Here is a 14,806-nt window from a genome sequence, read left to right as displayed (position 1 = left end):
GAGAATGTCAAGTGGGGATGTGACAAAAACCTTTCTAAACTCAAGACAGATCATGTCTCCGGCTTCCCCACTATCCATTAGGCTGGTAACCCTGTGTAAGAAGGAAATTAGTTTGGTTTGGCATGATTTATTCTTGACAAACCTATGCTGGCTATTCCTTATAATCCTGTTATCGTCCAGGTGTTTACAAATTGATTTGTTCCAATATCTTTCCAGGTAGAAATTCCAATCTGTAGCCGAAGTTTGCAGCTTGGCCCTGCCTCTAATAAAGCATGTAAGACTTTGATAGTAAGTCCTCCATCCTTAAGTCCAATACACTCTGCATGCTTCCCTGTCCTTCTCATAATACAGTTTGATACACAGTTTCAGAGCTATGATGCATACCATCATCTGGTGTAGATCCATTGACTTCCATGAAACAGCATCCACTTACGCCAGCTGAAGATCTGGCCCTGTGAATTAAATATGTGGTACGGTTACTGAAAGCCTGTGTTGTGCATAACCCCAAACAGCCTACTCAGCTAATAAAAGCGGCTACACCACCTAAATGTGTGAATGTGTAGTGGTACAATAGGCACAACAGACGGCACTGAAATGGGTATTTTAAGAATTAAGTCCTGATTTGCCCTTCAAGAATAATTCACACATTCTGTTGCTTCCAGCATCTGAGTCAGTTTGGTCAGTCTCCTAGGAACCCACATTGATTTTTTTTTCCCTGCAGATCACATTAGTTTCAACCATAAAGAAATTCATTGATTCATAGATTCTAGGACTGAAAGGGACCTCGAGACGTCATCGAGTCCAGTCCCCTGCCCTCATTGGCAGGACCAAATATGGTCAGACCATCCCTGATAGACATTTATCTAACATACTCTTAATATCCCAGAGATGGAGTTCTAACACTTCCCAGGCAATTTTATTCCAGTGTTTAACACCCTGACACGTTAAGGAACTTTCATAATGTCCAACCTAAACCGCCGTTGCTGCAGTTTAAGCCATTGCTTCTTGTCTATCTCATTAGAGCTAAGGTGAAACAAGTTTCCCCTCCTCCTGATGACACCCTTTAGATACCTGAAGACTGCTATCATGTCCCCTCTCAGGCTTCTCTTTTCCAAGCTAAACATAAACCCAATTCTTTCAGCCTTCCTTCATAGGTCATGTTCTCAAGACCTTTAATCATTCTTGTTGCTCTTCTCTGGACCCTCTCCAATTTCTCCATATCTTTCTTGAAATGCGGTGCCCAGAACTGGACACAATATTGTCCAGTTCTCCTGCAAACATTTTCTCATTAGGCTGGTTTGTTCTCTTGTAAAAATTACCACCCACATCCACGTTCACATCCACATCCACAAAGGAATTCTACTGGAAAGATTTGTGGAAAACATGATGAGGTGAAAGGCTGGTGACATCAAAAAGATTAGATTTGTTTTTTATGATTTGTTAAAAAGAATTAAGTCAGCCGTAGAAGAGGTCAAGAGCTACTCAGACACCTTCAGAGAAAAGGATTTATTATTAATTCTATTATATTAGTGTCTAGATGTTCTAAGCAAGATCAGGGCCCATTGTCCCAGGCACTGTACAAACACGTAGTGAGACACCGTCCTGCCCCAGAGAGCTTACAGTCTGAGTAGACACGCCAGAAAAAAGGTAGGAAGGGCCATAAAGTTGTGAAGTGACTTGACAACTGGTGGTGTGAGACCACTGCCTATCGTGCTGACACCTTGTGCTTCCCCATCTGTCTGTCTCCAGCTGTTGTCTCTTGTCTGAGACTTAAACTGTAGCTCTTTGGGGCAGGCACCGCGTGTTCTGTTTGTACAGCCTGCAGCACAGTGAGGTCCTAGTCCGTAACTAGGGCTTCTATGGTAATACAGATAAACTAATAATAACGTCTGAGATCATGTGGCAGATCAGTGCTGGAACAGAGGTTAGAACTCTGACTCCCAGTCCTGTTCCCTAGACCACACCGTCTCTTGGTCAGTGTGGATTTTCACACTAAAAATTGGGACTAATATGGGAGCGGCGGGCAGGGAGTGATGTCTGGTCGAAGGTATCAAAACACAGAGAGAGATGCTCGAAACTCCATCAGCCAAGCACCCCAACGTTGGGTGCTCTGCAGATGTCTGCAAAAACATACTCCCTTCTCAAACTCCTTATCCTCCCTCCATCCCAACCCCTCACTTCTTTCTTCTACTACTTCTTCCTATTTACTTGTTCTGCTGAGGTGTCTGGGAACCTCATTGCTAGGCACTGTGTCTTGTCATTAACGCACATTGTAAGCTCTTCAGGTCTCTTTTACTACGTTTGTCCAGTGCCTAGCACAATGGCACCTCACTCTCTCATTACAGGTTCTGGGCGTTACTGTCGTCCACATAATAATTCATCATGAAGCCCATACATATGCAGTAAGGACAGTATACCACTGTCAGGTCCATTCATGTCATTTCCATTAGCACAGCTAGTAGATTGTCTTCCCCTTGCCCACCCCCATTTGTAATGAATGCAGAAAGCAGCGCATTGCTCTTTACATTTCTGTGTTAAGCTGGCACATTGATCAAGTGCCTTCCAAGACACCTAAAGCCACTTCCCGGCGTTCAGTACGCACAACATGTCAACTTCGCAGTCAGGAGTCACAAGCGGCTGAGTAGAACATTCTGAGTGACTTCAGGGTTCCCTCTATTAGCAGCAGTTGCAGTCAGCTCTAGGCAGAAACTGATCTATGAGATCTATTAGCCTGTGCAATAGTCTCCCAAGGGAAGCGATGGAAGCCCCATCACTTGACTCATTTTAACCTAGTCTGGACAAAGCACTAGGAAGATGTACTGCAGGGAACAATCCTGAGCTGGCAGAGGGTGGAGCAGGTGTCCTGATGGGATAGATCATTCATTTATTTATTATTTATTCCATTTCTATAGCTCTTATCATCTTGAGGTGTTTATCACAGTTACATTAAAAGTACAGATGTCGGACAGGAGCAACAAACACTTCCCAGATCCAACCATAAGGAAAGTTGGATGGGCAGCAAGGCCCTGATCCAGATAAGCACTTCAGCACATGCTTAACTTTGCAAGATGGACTTGAGCGGGTGCTTAAAGTTAAGCATATGCTTAACTGCTTTGCTGAATGGAAGCCTATATGATAAAGGAGCCATGCAGGTGGGAAGGAAGAAGCATTTTCACCAAAATGCAGAGTATTTTGCAAACTGAGCAGCATTTGAGACTTCTGACCTTGTGATCAATGACTCTTTGGCCATGTCTCAGACTAAGAAAATAGTTCATGATGAAAAACATGCTAGCTGTTCATGGTCCACCCTAGCCCTGGAACCTAGGCTAACTAACTTGCCTTAAAGGGGTTAAACTCTCGCTATACTAGTGTTTGGAAATGGGTGTTGTTAAAATGCGCCACACAACCTGTTTTCCTAGGCGAGGTCTGTTTGAAGGATGGGTGGGTGAAATAATTGAAATGGCAAAACACAAATATTGAAATACCCTGATACTTTGAAACAATGTCGGATTCGTGAAAGGAAGAAAGGGGAGTGGAATGTCCAGGTTTCCTTTGTTTTTCAAAAGAATATAGACACTTATTATTTTCAGAGAGGAAAGCAATCGGTGACAGAAAACAACATAGCAATCATTCTGGTGAGGAAACCGGCATGTCCAGGAAAGAAATTCCTTATCTCAGTATACTGCTGAAAGTAGGCCCTTGAGGCCAGTGTTTCTCAAACATATACCACTGGTGAGCTGATCCAGAAGTCTGTTGGGTAGTACGCTGATTAGCTAAAAGTACAGTGTCAGACCAAGAATCTATTCTAACGACATGGTCAAATACTAAGTAGTTTGAGTTTTAGATGTGGGTCTTCCCATTTGAGAATCTCGGCTTTGTACTGTAAACAGACATAAGGGTATAAGGAGACAGACAGAGAAAGTTCACTTGGCCCTGATTCAGCAAGGCCTATCAAAAACAAAAGGGTGTAAGCACATGCTTTGTTGAATCTGGGCCTTTACGTGCTATGGTGTTTGTGGAAAAAACAACCTGTGCAGAAAATCACTTGGGGAAGATTCTCAAAAGTTTGTAAGTGCCTTGGGAGCCCAGAGTGTGTCTACACTACAATGGGGACAGCATTGCCAAGCTAGTTTTGATCTAACACACAGCAGCATAGCCGCAGCCACATGGAGTAATCTCCCACCTACGTACTTGCGGTGCCCGGCAGTATTGTAACTTGGGCAGCTAGCTCATCCTGCCACTCGTGTTGCCATGGCTACGGTGCTATTGCTAATGAGCTAGCTCAGTCACGGCTAGCTTGGGGGTACCCACATGTGCAGTCGCGTCTCACAATTGCTGTGAGACGCCCGGAGTCCCATGGGCACAAATGGTGCCCTTCCTGCGTTAGGAAGAAAAGGATCCATTAGTAGGCCAAGAGTTCTTTTGGCAGCTGTCAAGGTAAAACAGTGAATTCAGCAGCTCCTGGGGCAGTATTGCTCAAAACTTAAGGAGAGGTGTAGAGAGGAAGTGCTGGGGAGAGAGGACACTCACACGCTCAGGCGAGGGAACACATCACTCCTGGGATTCGGTCTAAATTTGCTCTTTGTTTAATTTCATCCGTTATTTCTATTTAACTCCACTTGTACCCCTTAATAATTTCTCCCTTTGTTGCTGTTCCCATCCTGCAGACAGTGAAGTTATTCCCCTTAGGCTATACATATTTTGTGTTTTAATCTTTCCTCCCAAAAAGTCAATCCTCCTAACTAATCACTTACTCGTTTTCGTTATAGGTCTCTCTTCCCTCTTATTTGTTGCTATCTTCTTGGCATTGATATTCACAGAAATGTCTGCAATATTCTGCATTCTCGGCCCTTTAAAATGCTTCCTGTTGTGCAGAGGATGCCCAGCCCTGCCAGGTGAAGTCCACTGAATAACACTGAAGGCCTGTTTACAGCCACGCCACCACCATGCCCTTCCTGCAGGAGAGGAGGAATTTTAAAGGGCTAGGACTGTAATTGAAGCTTCACCAATATGAGGTCACGCCCCTGGTCTGGGATGTAATGGTCTCAGTGTATGGAACTGTTGTAGCTTCCTACTCAGATTTGAACCTTAGCGTTCATAAACTGAGAAGCTAGCATGAACCCTCTAAGCTTAATTACCAGCTTAGATCTGATATCACTGCCACCAGCCAAGGATTCCAGGGCTTGGCTCACTCTGGTCTCCCAAAACCTTCTCTGGGGGACCCCAAGACTCAGAAGCCCTGAGTCTTACCACAAAGGGAAATAACCCCCCTCCCCTTGTCTTCTCTTTACTTCCTCCCCAGGCTTCCCCTCCGTGGGTTATCCTGGAAGATTACTGTACTTAAACTCCTTGAATTACAAAACAGAGAGGACAATTCACCTCCCCCCCCCCTTCTTCTTCCCCTGAGGCTGCACAGATTCACCCTCCGTAAATCTAACACAAAGAGAATTTCCCTTCCCTTCGTTCCTTAGCCTACCCAGAGAAAACTCAAACAGGTCTTAAAAAGAAAGCTTTATATAAAAAGAAAGAAAAACACATAAACATAGTCTCTGTATCAGGTTGACAATACAGGGTCAATTGCTTAAAAGAAAAAATGAATAAACAACCTTATTCAAAAAAGAAATACAATTTAAACATTCCAGCAACTACACACATGTAAATACAAAAACAATATAAAAACCTATATTGTCTTATACCTGTACTTACAACTAGGAAACAGAAGATTAGAAGCTTGAAGATAGAAAGATCCCTCTCATAGCCGAGAGACAGACAAAAGACACAGACCCAAACATTCCCTCCCTGAGCTTTTAAAAATCCGGTTTCCTGATTGGTCCTCTGGTCAGGTGTTTGGTTCCCTTCGTTAACCCTTTACAGGTAAAAGAAACATTAACCCTTAGCTATCTGTTTATGACAGGAACACACAGTCTCACTGTGGGGGTTTTTTTCTTACGATTAAGAACTGATGTAAAAAGCTGCACAAAGGAAGCCATCTGCATTACACATAAGTTGCATATAGCCTACAAAACGAGGAACAATACTACAATTTAAGCTGTGAATAGCTGTGAATGAAAGAAGATTAACCCACAGAGTACCCCTGGGTTTAGTATGTTCTTACTCCAAAATGGCACCAGCACTCCATAGGACTTGCCGCTAAAATATTATTTAGATCACTGGTTCCTAATCATCATTAGCCTCTTCTACCAAAGATCCTAGATATTTTATAATAATAGAACAAATATGAAAACAATATTTTGCATTTCTGTATTGCTTTCTGTCGGGGAATCTCAGAGCAGTTTACAGACATCAGAGACACCATCCACTTGAACCCTAGTGTGATAAACCCTAAGTGATAGAAGTGTTTCCAATTGTGCCAATTTTTTTAGTTCTATGGTCACTTTTTCCTCTCTTTTGAAAATGTTTCTTCTCTCCCTTGGTGCTACATGAAAGCTCCATACAAACAGCAGGGGCAAATGGCTGACTAACAGACTATACAAAGCAGTGAAAATAACTATGCACAAAGGCCCTGATTCTGAAAAGCATGTAAACACGTGCCTCACTTTAAACACATGTGTAAGTGTTTTCCCTAATAGGGATTATAGGCCAGTGGTCTGACCCACCGGCTGGGGAAGATGAATAACTCTCAGTCCTTTTTCTCAGGGCTTTCTTTTAATAAGTCAAAAACCAAAGGATTTCAGAAGTAAACAAGTCACTCAGAACAATAGACCTCAAAGGCCTGGGACTTTTCTGGCTTCTTAGCCAGCTGGGAGGGGAAGGTCACACTGTTCCCCAAGATAATCACTTCCCTTCTACTTCTGTATCCTTATGCCAGTCAGCCATGTGACAAGCAGGGGTCTGGGTTAACCTCTTGTACGCTGGGGTGTGTGGCGCACCTGCCCATCTTGTCACAGAGGTGCTTTCTTGAATTAGGGCCCAAGTGCTGGTAAAAGCACAAAGTAAACCAAAATATTTTTTTCTCTCTCTTCTCTTCCAGATCTAGCAATTTAGGAGTCCCAGTACCACCAGTCAGTTAAAAGTTTTCAGACAGGAACATGATTTTTAAGCCAATAGTATCCCTTTAATCAAGGAATCAATCTCTCCTTCCTCTTTCCTTCAATGGATTTGTTCAAACAACAGGCTCTGGTGACAGGTTTTTGTGTATTCAGTACAATAATTACCTCCTGTACATGCAGCAAGCATTTAGGAAATATTCTGCTTCCAATTATAATTTTTTATTTGAGTCACGGAAGAATACACTGTATCCTCTTTATTTCTGCAGTCAACTGCTAATGAAATGTGCCAGGGATATTTATAGAACTGCCACTGTAGACATCATTTGCATTTTGTGCCTTTGAGTTATTTAATGTGGCAGTTTTCACCTACAGGATTTTATTTTTTTTTTCTTTTTGAAGAGCAGCTGAAAGGGATCACTTTGCAACTGTTTCTTTTTTTAAAGAACATTATTTGTGCTGGATTCAACAGTTCTGTGAGCCGTGCACACTCTTGGTAATTTACTGGCAGGCTGACCTGTGACCAGAATTTAACGGAGTGTTCGGGTGTGCTTCCAGGGTATGATGGGGAGAGTCTGTAGGACTCTTGGAGCCACTGTTTGGCGTTAAGAGTCCAGATGAATGGAAAAGAGGTGAGCTGCTAAAATGGTTCACATAACAGTGCAAAACAACTACCAGCCTCTCTACGTAATACTTTCCTCAGAAATGCACTATGTAAATATTTGGCCAGCCGTCGCCAAATAAGATTTAAAGCTTTATGTTGATGTCAAACAAAGGTAGCTAGAAAATCTTTCCTTAATGCAAAAGGCCAAGATCTAAGAGAGTCAGCAAGTAACTTTTAAGAGGAATTTACTTTCTGCTGTGATGAAATACGCTGGGATGAACAAATGTGTATGTAGTTCTCACATAGCACTTTTCATCCCTAGATCTCAAAGCACTTGGCAAAGGAGGTCAGTATAGTTACTTTCATTTTACAAATGGCAAAACTGAGACAGAGAGGTGAGGTAACTTGTCTGTGGTCACCTAGCCTACTAGCAGTAGAGCCAGGAACTGAACCTAGGTATCAGTCTAATGCTTTACCCCCTAGACCACACTGTCTCAGAGATTATATACCACTGTTCTAGACCATCCCTGACAAGTGTTTGCCTAACCTGTTCTTAAAAACCTCCAGTGATGGACATTCTACAACCTCCCTAGGTAATTTGTTCCAGTGCTTAACTACCTTGACAGGAAGATTTTCCTAATGTCCAACCTAAATCTCACTTGCTGCAATTTAAGCCCATTACTTCTCATCCTGTCCTCAGTGAATAATCAGAATGATTTATCACCCTCCTCTTTCTAACAACCTTTTATGTACTTGAAGACTGTTATCGTGTCCATTCCCCCTCTTCTCTTCTCCAGACTAAACAAACCCATTTTTTTCAATTTTCCCTCATAGGTCATGTTTTCTAGACCTTTAATAATTTTTGTTGCTCTCCTCTGGTCTTTCTCCAATTTGTCCACATCTTTCCTGAAATGTGGTGCCCAGAACTTGACACTGTATTCCAGCTGAGGTCTTATCAGTGCTGAGTAGAGTGGAAGAATTACTTCTCAGGTCTTGCTTACAACACTCTTGCTAATACATAGGCACTAAAAGCCCAGATCATCCAAGTATTCAGGCTCCCAACATCCATTGGAAGTTAGAAGCCTAAATACCTTGGAGTATCTGAGCCTAAAGCCCTGCCTCAAATAATGAAATCCAAACAGATGCTCTCCCTAGCAAGCAGCAGGTACAACTCTTGAGCTGAGTGTGAAAGTAATAAATCCTACAGTATTACAATGACACTCTGGAGCATAATTTCCTGCCCAGCTCAGAACAAAGTCCAGCTTTGAAGTATTTATGAACAGGGATCCTAGTTTTCCATGATAAAAACCCCCAAAATTCTCTGATAAAAAAACATAAGAATCTGTGTTTTTCCGTGATTAAAATGAAATGCTGAACTTTAGTTTCCCTAGTCATAATATATATATAGGTATCAGTTGAACATAATGTTTTAAGCACATTCGAAGCCTATCAGTGCCATCGATCATTATAATGAAATAAAATCAATAGAATTGCAATTCAGCTGAAGCCCCAAGCCCTGCTGCCCAGGGCTCGGGCTGTCAGCCCCAGTTTGGTTAATCCAGAGAGCTGGATAACAGAAGCTCGGATAAATGGGGTTCTACTATATATGTTTTTATTCTTTCACAAAATGTAAAAACTAAAGATTCTCTAAAAATGCAAATTCGATGTTTTTCTGTGGCAAACGGATTTCTAGGATCCCTGTTCATGAACAATTTCTTATGCTCAGACATGTTTTCCTTCACCATCAAGCATACTTGTCTTCTACCCATAATCCTCCCTTTCTTAATCTTCCCCTTCCCCTACAAATTCTTTTAGTAGCTAAGAGAATGTAAATCCCCACTCTCCCTTTCGCTTTGAGCTCCCCTGTGCCCTTCTCGTAGTAGCAAGATCTTACTGATGGAGTTTAAAGACCTTGTGCCACTCTTCGCAGGATCTCCCATCAAACGCCTCTGCTGCTGAGCAATTGTTAATGCTTAGTGACCTCCTGCTCCCTGGTTCTATCTGTTGAGCATTGCCATTGATTTCTCTTCTCTTATTATGTGACAATCCAAAGCTGCTTCTTGGTTCATCTCCTGAGAGACCATGGAGGCAGCGGCCCAATGGAGCAGACACTGTGGCATTGCAACTTTGCGAGAGTCAGACGCAGTAGCCTCAGTGCAGCCAGAATGTGCTGGATCAGTTCTCTCTTGCGGTGCCATGAAATGTTCCTGCTTCTCACTCCAACACACTAATAGAGCTTCTTTTACTTTGTTGCTGGAAAATAGCTTTCAGTGTGGGCAAGTGCCCTCGTGGAATTGGAAACAAGCAGGAATATGTGCATTGCCATAATGTCTTAACTCATAACTAGTCTGGTAGTCCTGCCTTTCACTGGTCAGTACCTGTTCCTTCAAAGGAAAGAAAAACCACATAATACACTTAGCCTGGGATCCTGATCTTTAGGGAGAAGTCTGTAAGAAATCCCTGGGCATGTAGCAACTTCACAGTGCTGCACATCTCAGCCACACTGAATTTCAAGACAACAGCAGAACTAGAACTCAGCTCCTCCTGCTCCAAATCCTCCTTTCCTTCTGAGCTCAAGGAAAATCTCCATTTGCGGTCACAGTAAAAGGCCTATGGCAGTCAGCTGAAAAGTTCTGGTTCTGCCCAGTAGTGGGCAGCAGTACCCATGCCCATTAGCCAGTTCATTATAGACTCATAGACTTTAGGGTCAGAACGGACCAATATGATCATCTAGTCTGACCTCCTGCACAAAGCAGGACACAGAATCCTACCCATCTACTTCTATAACAAACTCCTAACCTATGCCTGAGTTATTGAAGTCTTCAAATTGTAATTTGAAGACCTCAAGCTGCAGAGAATCCACTAGCAAGTGACCCATGCCCCATGCTGCAGAGGAAGGCAAAAAACCTCCAGGGCCTCTGTCAATCTGCCCCGGAGGAAAATTCCTTCCCGACCCCAAATATGGCGATCAGCTAAACCCTGAGCGTATGGGCAAGACTCACCAGCCAGCACCCAGGAAAGAAAGAATTCTCTGCAGTAACTCAGATCCCATCCCATCTAACATCCCATCATTACATTGTGATTCCAATCTCAGAAGCGAAATGAAGCATAGGAATCTACTGACATTATAAAATTTGTGCATGAGCTCTTCACATGCAGGTCAGGATGGATAAAAATTGAGAATTTTTTGACAAAATCAAAATCAGATTTTTTTGTTTTATTTAAATTATATTTTTTCTTTTAATTTTAAACAGGTTTATATTTAAAATCTGAATTTAATACAAAATGCGTGAAGGCCTAAATTTATTACAATCCCTTTAAAATATTCCAATAAAAAATAAAGATGCTGAATTCAGGAGCCTCTGTCAAAAACTTTGAGTTAAAACCTGATTTTCTATGTAAAGAAAGAATCAAGGGAGAAATCAGCTAACTTTTGAGGTCAAGCTTTATAAATACTGCGCAGGAGGTCACCCTAAGTAACTTAGGAGACTGTCTCATTTTCAAGAGACTTAGGCAAATAGGAAGTTAAGCTCCAGCCACTTTCACTTAGGCATATTTGAAAATTTTCCCAGGCTGACCTGAAATAATTGGCGTAATTCACTGACTACAGTTAATCCCTCTTTTTAATAAATCATTTCATTGTAATGTGAAACATGTTTTCATAGGAAAAGTTTATATATCCAAAACACTTTAAGTTGTTTTCTTTAATAAAAATACATTTTATATGCTGTTTTGTGTGTTCAGTTAAATTCCAGGTACCACCCTAATGCAGTAGTTTGACACAAAGCAGGAGCAAAAAGTTGATTATCTAGTACAGTGGTCCACAATCTTTTTCGTCTGGCGAGTGCCAGACGATGAGCCACCGAGGACTGTGGCTGGTGGACCAGCATCTGCCAAAATGCCGCTGAGAAGCAGCAACGTCAGAAGGCGTCGCTGCCAAAATGCCACCGAAAATCAGCAGCTCTGGATATTGCTGCTTTCTTGCGGCATTTCGGCGGATGCTTGTCTGCCGGCCAGTACGCAGGCGCAGATAGCTGCCCCGTCGGGTGCCATGGAACCCGCGGGGCACTGCGTTGGGGACCACTGATCTAGTAAATAAGCAATATATCATTCATCATTTTCTAACATACTAAAAATGGACACAATAAGCATCTGAGAATATTAAGCTACATATTTGCTTATATAAATGAATATAGTGATAGTATACTTCCTAGGTAGCAAAATGGTGTGCCAAATTTAGTGTAAATGCTCTATTTTCTTGTAAATTAACAAGTTTTAATGATTATATCAACGAATGAGAATGCACCTTTCTTTAGAAAAGAACTGAAGTGCAAAAGGAAAACTTGATTAAAATCAATTAGTTAAATGGTGGCTTTTCATGGGGTAATTTTAAATCATAATTAAAGTTGTGATTTGTATTGCCTTCATTTAAAATCAATCCACCCTGATATATATACTATGTGATCATACTATATATAAACTATTACATATCCCTTGGAGTCTGCTAGGTAGTTTGCAATTGCCAGTCTGACATGAAAGCTACTCAGATGCTCTGGTGATAAGCAATATTGCAAAACCCGAAGATACATTAACTTTTCCTACATTTTTCCCATGTCTGCAAGTGATCAAAATATGCACAACACTTTGCACCTAATTGAGATTCTGTGTCATGCACAATATCTTTAACTTATTTTTGAATTCCAGGAGACCATCTGTTTGCGTTAGGGAAAACCTAAACCTAAAACAAAACCTACTATGAGGTTACAAAATTAAGGAGCAGGAAGCTATACAGTTCCAGTTGAAAACTGAGCCTTTTTTGAGCTATGATAGTGCAAAACCAAAAATATCTGCACATTTAAAATACAAAAACCCCTCTCATTTTAAAAAGTGCTGCTGTGATCTAGTGGATTACACACAGCATGGAGAGTCAGGGGAATCGGATTGTGTTTCCGTCTCTGCCACTGCTTCGAGGTGTGGCCCTGAGCAAGTCCTTTACCTGTTTTCTGCCTCAATTAATTGAAAAGGTAAAACTGGGATATACGTGCTTCTCCACCTTTTTTAGATGTGGCATAGCCTCATCTTGTGGACCCCGTAGGTATTGGACAGGAAATAGGCTAGAGAGAGACATGGAGACAGACTATTTTGGAGTTCTCCAAGTAAGACATTGAATCCAATCTCCTCCATTAAGTTGCCGATGGAACAGTTAAATGAAAGCCTTTTGCTAAAACCTGAGAGTCCCTGCTTGCTCAGGAATACTACATAAGGCACTCTGAGATCTGTGGGGAAGAAGTGCTATGGACACACACATTTCCTTCTTGTCTGAGGCCTTAAATGGCAAGCCTGGAGCACATCTTTACAGCTGAGTTGAAAACCATTTAAATACAAACAGGGTTTATAGAGCACATCTCACTCATCAGGCAACATAACCAATGTAGAGCAATATTTCGCATGCTATTACTTACCAGAGAAATATCTTGTAGCAAGACAGTTTGTAGCCATGGCGGTAACCAATTGACATTTATGAGAAGTCTTGTTTTACAAAAGATTTTCTTTGAGTTGAATGCCAGAGCTCCAATTGTGCCTAAGAAACAGGAATTAGTTGGCATTGTTGGTATTCAAAAGACATTCTGGTATAACTAGCAACACAGACAAAGCCTGGAGGATTTTCAGTGATGTTTGTACATGCCTGGGGTGGTAAATCTTATGTGTTGGTGGTAACTGAAAAGAAAAGATGCCTTTGGCTAACATTGCCGACTATAAAGCTCACCTTTAGGAGTTGAATGTTGCAGAGTGCTCTGTGAAATTGGAGTAGGGTGTGGTTTTAAGCCCATGGAATCCTGATAACATGGGTCTAAAGGCAAAGCTGTCCTTGGTTAACCTATTAGGCTCAAGTATCCTGGTTGCTGTGGTTCAGACCTCTGATCTTCGAGTCAGCTCTGCTATCTCCCACACATGGAGCTGAGCTAGTCCTGGAGGAAGTGTCTGCTTTGCAGGTATAAGACCTCAGGCGCATTGTGAAGATTGCATCCTGGGGAGGTTGTAGCTCACTCTTGGCTCACTTGAGGATTCTGTTTCAGCAACACCTACAGAGCTTGTCAGGGCACGAAATATTATTGAATTGTATATAGAACCCTCTCAATATACAGAAATCTGCCTTGGCCTTAAGATAAGAATATTCTTAATTCTGCACTACCCTTAACAAGTCAACTTGGAAAGTGCTGCTATGAGGCTTTCCCTGCATGACTTGCGTTGACTTTAAAGGGAGCAGCCAAGCCACTGCCTTAGTCCCTGAGAGTGTCTGTGTGATATAGGACTGGACGTTTCAAAAGCGCCTACATGACTTAGGCACAAGTGCCACCAACAGCCAATAGAACTATTCACATGTCTAAAGTTACGCATGTGGTTCAGTGCTTTGCTGAATTGGATTCTGAATACCTAACAGTGCATAGAGATCTCACACTTTTGGCCATAGTGGCTTGTCCATAGGGGCACTCTGTAAAATTCCTGACTGGCCATGAAGACGCTTCCCTGACTCCATGGAAGTATTCTCATGTATTTCAATGCAGCCACGATCTACATGAATTTGGAAGAGGCCCAGCCTACACTTCAATTTTAGTGGTATCATTGTGTCTATGAATAGCTGTACTTGTATAAAGCACCTTTAAATCAATATAGCTGTGTCCACACTGGGGATGTAGTACCATTTTAATTATACCGGTGTAGGTAAACTGGTGCAACTTTCTAGTGTAGCTGAGCTCAGGTGGGAAAGATTCAGGCCAAATTTATCCCTCGTGTAACGCCAGTGAATTCAGTAGGTTATACCATAGAAGAACTTGATCTGCCAGCCTTTAAACTATTTCAGTATGGTTGAATCTTTGCTTTGATGCACCAACCACTTCCTTGTAGCTTGTACAGAAGTTTCCCCTGGCACTGCTTGGTGGCCAAGCAAAGCACCGAAGATGGGGGCATGAAACGTCTGGGCTGTCTCCCATAGTCTGTGCGGGACTAGCTGCCTCTTTTGTTCACTCCACACCTTGGCCTCATTTTTCATGCTGGAGCAATCCACTCTCTGTAGCTGAGTCAAAACTGCGCTGTTCAGTGAAAGTTGGTAGGGTGTTATTTCTTTGTCTCATGCAACTTTTTCTTTTCCTGATGCCAGGGAAGGGAAACCAGGGAATGAAACCCTTTGCTGGGA

General features: G+C 42.1%; 1 protein-coding gene across 3 annotated transcripts in view; it reads left to right on the top strand.

The window, feature by feature from the left end:
* FRMD4A (FERM domain containing 4A) overlaps positions 1–14,806 on the top strand; it is a 553,835-nt gene that overhangs the window by 339,466 nt on the left and 199,563 nt on the right. The window lies entirely within an intron of this gene.

Source organism: Chelonoidis abingdonii, chromosome 1 (assembly GCF_003597395.2).
Source record: "Chelonoidis abingdonii isolate Lonesome George chromosome 1, CheloAbing_2.0, whole genome shotgun sequence".
Lineage (NCBI taxonomy): Eukaryota > Metazoa > Chordata > Testudines > Testudinidae > Chelonoidis > Chelonoidis abingdonii.
Note: the sequence above shows the minus strand (reverse complement) of the source record. Positions and strands in the feature narration are given on the sequence as shown.